Genomic DNA, 6,000 nt, shown 5'->3' with positions numbered 1-6,000 from the left:
TTCAAAATCTATTCAGAAACTTAGGCGAAAGTGGTTCATTTCGTCCTAAACGTGATAATTTAGGTCGACCAAAAATGATTACGCCTGACCAGGAAGACGAAATACTAATTCGCATTGCAGATGATCCACAAACTAGTTCAAGACGATTAGCTGCAGCCACGGGAATTAATAAAACATCAATTTTAAAGACATTACATGAAGAAAAATATCATCCATATCATTTTACACCAGTTCAAAATTTATTACCTGTCGATCTTCCTTCAAGATATCAATTTGCAAGTGATATTCGGAACAAGCAGAATACTGACTATACATTTGTCAACAGAATATTGTTTACAGATGAAGCGACATTTACTCGCCGAGGTATTTTCAATTTAAGAAATAAGCATTGTTGGGAAGTTCAAAATCCTCATGTAACTCGAGAACGGCACTTTCAACATGAATTTAAGATTAATGTTTGGTGTGGGATCATTGGAAACCATTTTCTAGGTCCATATGAGTTGCCAGGAAATTTAAATGGTACAAGTTATTTAAATTTTTTAGAAAATAGCTTTGTTGATCTATTGGATGCGTTACCACTGAATTTGAGGCAAAATATGTGGTTCATGCAAGATGGCGCTCCGCCACATTTTACTCATCAAGTAAGAACATATCTAAACCAACACTTTCCTGAACGTTGGATTGGCCGTGGTAGTATATTTCCTTGGCCGCCACGTAGTCCAGACTTCAACCCTTTAGATTTTGGTGTATGGGGCACAATGAAGGAAATTGTTTATAAAAACACTATAAATACTCGCGTCCAACTTTGGCAAGAAATTAGTAATGCCTCAACTTTTTTTGATCCAATGGTATTATTTAATATTAGACGATCTTTCATAAATCGTATGGACAAGTGCATCGAGGTGAATGGTGGACATATTGAAAATTTACTTTGAAACATTTCCTATTTTTCCTTAGGTACATATTCAGTTTTTTACTTGTTAAACGCTTGATAAAATCATAGTTTTGTTTAATTAAATTTCTCCTTTAACTGGTTTTGTAAATAAAATTTATCAACTTGATAATTTGTATTTTAATGTGTAAAAAGGGATAATGTTTAATTGTCAAAATTAATGTTTTCATTAGCGCACACTACGATAAAATTTCCTGTAATGAAACATGCAGCAGATTGTTGAAATGCGTTTTTCTTGAAAACGGACAATTTCTAGAGCTAGTGACAAGTATACCAATTTTTCACGAAAATAATGTGATTTTTTTTAAAAAAAAAAAAGAAGGCGTTAACGTTGTGGATAAAAAAATTATGCTCGTATTTACGACATAAACACGGCGTATGTGGCGCGCTCTAGAAGATACATGGAAATAAATAACAAATTATGATTTCTCGTATACAAAAACATCTACCCCTAAATTTTCACGTTCATACACTCAAAAATATTATAATTATTACGAAAATTCAATTTTTTAATTTCCAACTTTAACACCCTGTATCTTTTTTGTTATCAACATTTTATTAAGGCATGTTGGCTCCAATCGTAATATTTTGAAGTAAAAAATCTAGTATGTCTCTATGGACCATTACTTACGGACCACCCTGTATATTCTAACGATAAATCAACTTTGCGTCAGCGTTGACTCACCCTGTACAATTACGACTTTCAATTTAAACGTTGAGAAAAAATGACTAACCGTTAAATTGATTGTTAATTAAATTGATTTTATGCATGATTGAATGTTAAAATTTATGTTTTTGTTGATAATAATAAATAAACTGGTGAACGGATTATATCATCTACAGTTTCATTGATTTTTGCAGGTGGATGGAAAAGATTTTTACGATTTGTAGACAAAAAATGTTGTTTTGACAGTTAATAAATATCATGTAAAAGTCAAGTTTTAATGACAGTTTTCTAAAAAGCATATTTTGGATTGAGGCCGTAGAAAAAATATTTCCACGACTTTCTCTTTCATCTTAATGGAAAGAATAAATTTTAATGTTTGTTGCAGCATGGTTGTCACTCCCTGGAATAATATTAACCGGTTGATAATAAATAATCCAAATGCATTCCCGAATTCAAAGCAGATACCCCATCAGGATTAGTACCCCCTAAAGGAATTCCAGCTGTTCGTACTAATTTAAGCGAAAAGAGATTTCGTCTGACGGGAGAAGACGCGATAAATCTAAATAATCTTAACAAATGGTTTCATCTCGAGACGTCAGTCTTCCATTTCGGGTAAACGCAAAAAGTATTAACACCGTCTGCGGGGCGGATTCAATTTTTATTTGGATGCATCTTAGCGGGCCATGGATGAAAGAGGTCGGGGCGGAAAGAGAAATGGGGGAGATCCATAAACGTCTCGTAAGTGAATGGTGTCGCTGGGTCGGTTTTTCTCTCTGATGGGAACGCCATTCATATTTAAAAAAGATATATTCGAGGGGGAGATTTACTGGAATTTAAGTATATGCGAAATGTTGTCAGTAACATGCCAAACTTGAGAATTGGATTGAATACAGCTGAAGACCGGGCTTATTTAAAATATAAAATTGAAAATTCAAACGTGACAGAAAAATAACTGGAATTAAATGGAAGAATTTAAACTTAAATTAGAAATAAAAGTCATTGTATTCTTGAATCGTTGAATAATCTGATTGTCTTAAATTACTTTTTTCTGCTCCCACTATAGTAAATAGACTATTAATACACTGTTTTTAAGGAGGTAAGTGGATTTTACCGTAGAAGTGAAAGTTGCTATGGACGACGGGAGGTAAGTGAGGTAACTTACCTCCCTAGAGAAAAAAGCGATTTCGAGTTATATTCATTTTATGAACAAATAAATAGAAATATTTGACGAACATTACATTTTATGAATATTCGTAAGGTAGTTATTACATTTAGTAACATTTATAAAATCAGGATAATTATTTCCCTCGCGTTTACTAATTGTCACATTTTTTCAAAACGATTTAACCGCTCCATTTCAATCACCGGAGGCTCAATATTATCTGACTGATCCATTAAAACAACATGATACGACGTACTACTAGAACCTAGAGTTGAAGTGTCATTATAAAGAATCCTGTCGTCTATTTTGTTACTTAAACTGTCAGCAACATAACCTTCTGCAATTGTGGCTGATTTCCATCCATCATGTATCTTGATTAATACATCAACTCCTGTATAGTCAGTAACGTTGCCGATGTTGTTCGGAATGAATGGCCTGTAGGTATATGTTTCAGGATGTTCTAGTTTCAAAAACTGTGCAATCTTATTAGGAATTATAGAAAGGGTATTCTTGCCAACTGGTTGGTTGTAACATCTACCTGCTCGATAGCGCATAAAAAATCGTGAAATTTCAGTTTTAGTTTCCAATTTAATTTTGTTATATTTCTTGAAAATTTCTAGTTGAGAAACAGAACCCAGAGGACAAGTAATTGTAAACGTACGTGACATACCATTTTTAGAATATGGAATTGTAACTACAATAATGTCATCGAAATTTTTTAAATTAACATTGTCCATTGTTTGCATAACTCATCAAAACGGCATGCTCCTGCAATTCCTAAGACCGTCACTACCTCCATTAGCAAATATGTGTTATCGGGTGCCTAAACGAAAAAATCGTTGACTTGTAAAAACGTTTGACTTTTTAGGTGTATAGTCGTTATTCTTGCGTTTCAAAAATGTTCTCCGCTATGAAAATAGTTGAGTATTCACTCTACAAACTCGCCGGTGACTTTAAAGTTCTTAACATTTCCATGAAATATGCTAGCAGTCACATTTCAGAAACACCAGTATTTTTGTTCTGGCCCCATTCTTCGAAATTTCTATATGCTTGTCCGTAGCGCACTTTCGACTTCTCGGGTAATAAAAATTCGCAGGCACCATTTGCTGTATTTTCTATTTGAAAATCACTCATTAGAAATAATAATTTAAAACCAGCAAAGTTGCAACTTTTGTGTAGCTTTGTTTATAAACACCTTATATAGAAACGACAAAATCCAAACAACCAATGCGACTTTGCAAGATTTCGAATAATGGCGAAATGAATTGTTTAAAAAATGTCAAAAAATAAAACCTAACCTTTATATGATGAACTATAAAGAACTGTAAAAATTTAGATTATTTAGGATACTTTTTATGTTTACTTTAAAAAACAATGTACATAGGTAGCTATGAGCACAACTTCTAAACTGCCCTCGTAAACTTTAAGCCGAGATTCATATTCCTGGCAAAACATGGAAATGAAAGAACAAGAAAATCTGTTAAGTACCAGATTGAATGAAAATTTTACCCTATTCATTTTTACATTCCTTTCCTTACTAGTAAACATTGAAAAGTTGTAGTTAACAATAAAGCTTATAATGTAAAGAAAGAAATAGCTGGTGTTCCACAGGGAAGTAGTTTGGGACCTTTGTTATATACTACTTACACGATTAATTTTCCTGAAGGTTTAACGTTTTGTAACCATCAAATTTATTTTTCGTACTCTTGTTTTTTAGAAATTGTTAGTAGATTTAAAGGCATTAGTTCTGCTATATACAGAATGTATCAAAAAATTAAACCGACCCATTTAATGTATTAAAAATAAAAGAAAATAAAGTATAATTATTCAATAGAAGGAACCAGTGGATAAAGTTTAAACAAGAACGAGAAAAATTTGGAAAAAATGATACGCCACTGGTATTTTTATATTTTAACATTGGTCTATTTAAAAGTAAAGTATTTTCATTTAATATACTCGAGTAATAAAATATAATAGACAGGACAGTTCCAAATAAAAAAAAAAATCTTAATCAAATAATAATAAATGATGTAATTATACCTATACGATGTTTACAAACTTGCAGAGGATTTTTTGAAACAGTAAATCGATGCTTAAAATTAATAATAAATTTTTTAAAACTTATTGAGAACCTCTTGAAGTAAAAAAAAAATCTTAATCATGTAATAAAAAGGCATAAAATTTAAAGTAGTAGAATGTCCTATTTTAACAGATAGTCTATTAGAGAGCCTCTGGATTTCTTTAAAGCTTTGTGGACAGAAATTTTGTTTTGCCACGGTGTATAGACCCCCTTCCGCGAATTTTAATAATTGTTTAATTCATTTAGAAAATATTTTAATTGATTTCATTCCACAATTTGATTGTGTTTTCTTTGGAGGTGACTTTAATGTCAATTTTCTTGATAATAATAATCCAAATTTTAAAAAATTTAGTAATCTTTTGAAAAAATATGCTTTAGAACAAATAATCACTCAACCTACCCATAAAATAAGAAATTCTGTATCCCTAATTGATTTACTCATAACCTCAGATATAAGTGTTGTTATTGACACACATGTTGTTGATATGGAGCCAGTTTAGGGATTATTCAGACTTTGTATATGAGGCATTTAGAAACGATTTGAATCTAATCAACTGGGAAGTGCTCTATTCTTTAAATACCGTAGATGAAATGTTAGAGTTCTGGAATTTTAATTTACTGCGTGTTTTTGATTTACATGCTCCTATGAGAACTGTGAGTCACTAAGCGACCAGCGCCTTGGCAAACGCCAAATCTTAAATTGATGATCAGACTTAAAAATGCGGCATATAACAAGTTCAAAAAATTAAAAACTGTTGAGTCTTGCAATAGTTATAAAGAGTTACGGAATTTTGTAAATCGCTCGGTTAAAGCGGAAAAGAAAGCGTATTTACAATATAAATTTGAGAATGATCCGAAGACCTTCTGGAAGACACTGCAATATTTGAATATTACTGAGGCTGATAAGAGTAACTTGGACTATGACATCAATCCTTAATTATTTAGTGATTTTTTAACTAACGCGATACCTCAACCTGTTTCTGTCAATGATGAAAATATTATTTTACAGACGGTACCTAATAGTTTTAGTAATTTTTCCACAGTTACATCGAAAGAAGTTGAAAACATTATAGATAGAATTAAAACTCAAGCGATAGGCACGGATGGAATAAATAAAAAAATGTTTTTATATATATTTC

This window comes from Anoplophora glabripennis, unplaced genomic scaffold (assembly GCF_000390285.2).
Source record: "Anoplophora glabripennis isolate ALB-LARVAE unplaced genomic scaffold, Agla_2.0 scaffold29, whole genome shotgun sequence".
NCBI lineage: Eukaryota > Metazoa > Arthropoda > Insecta > Coleoptera > Cerambycidae > Anoplophora > Anoplophora glabripennis.
This window is presented reverse-complemented; position numbering follows the sequence as displayed.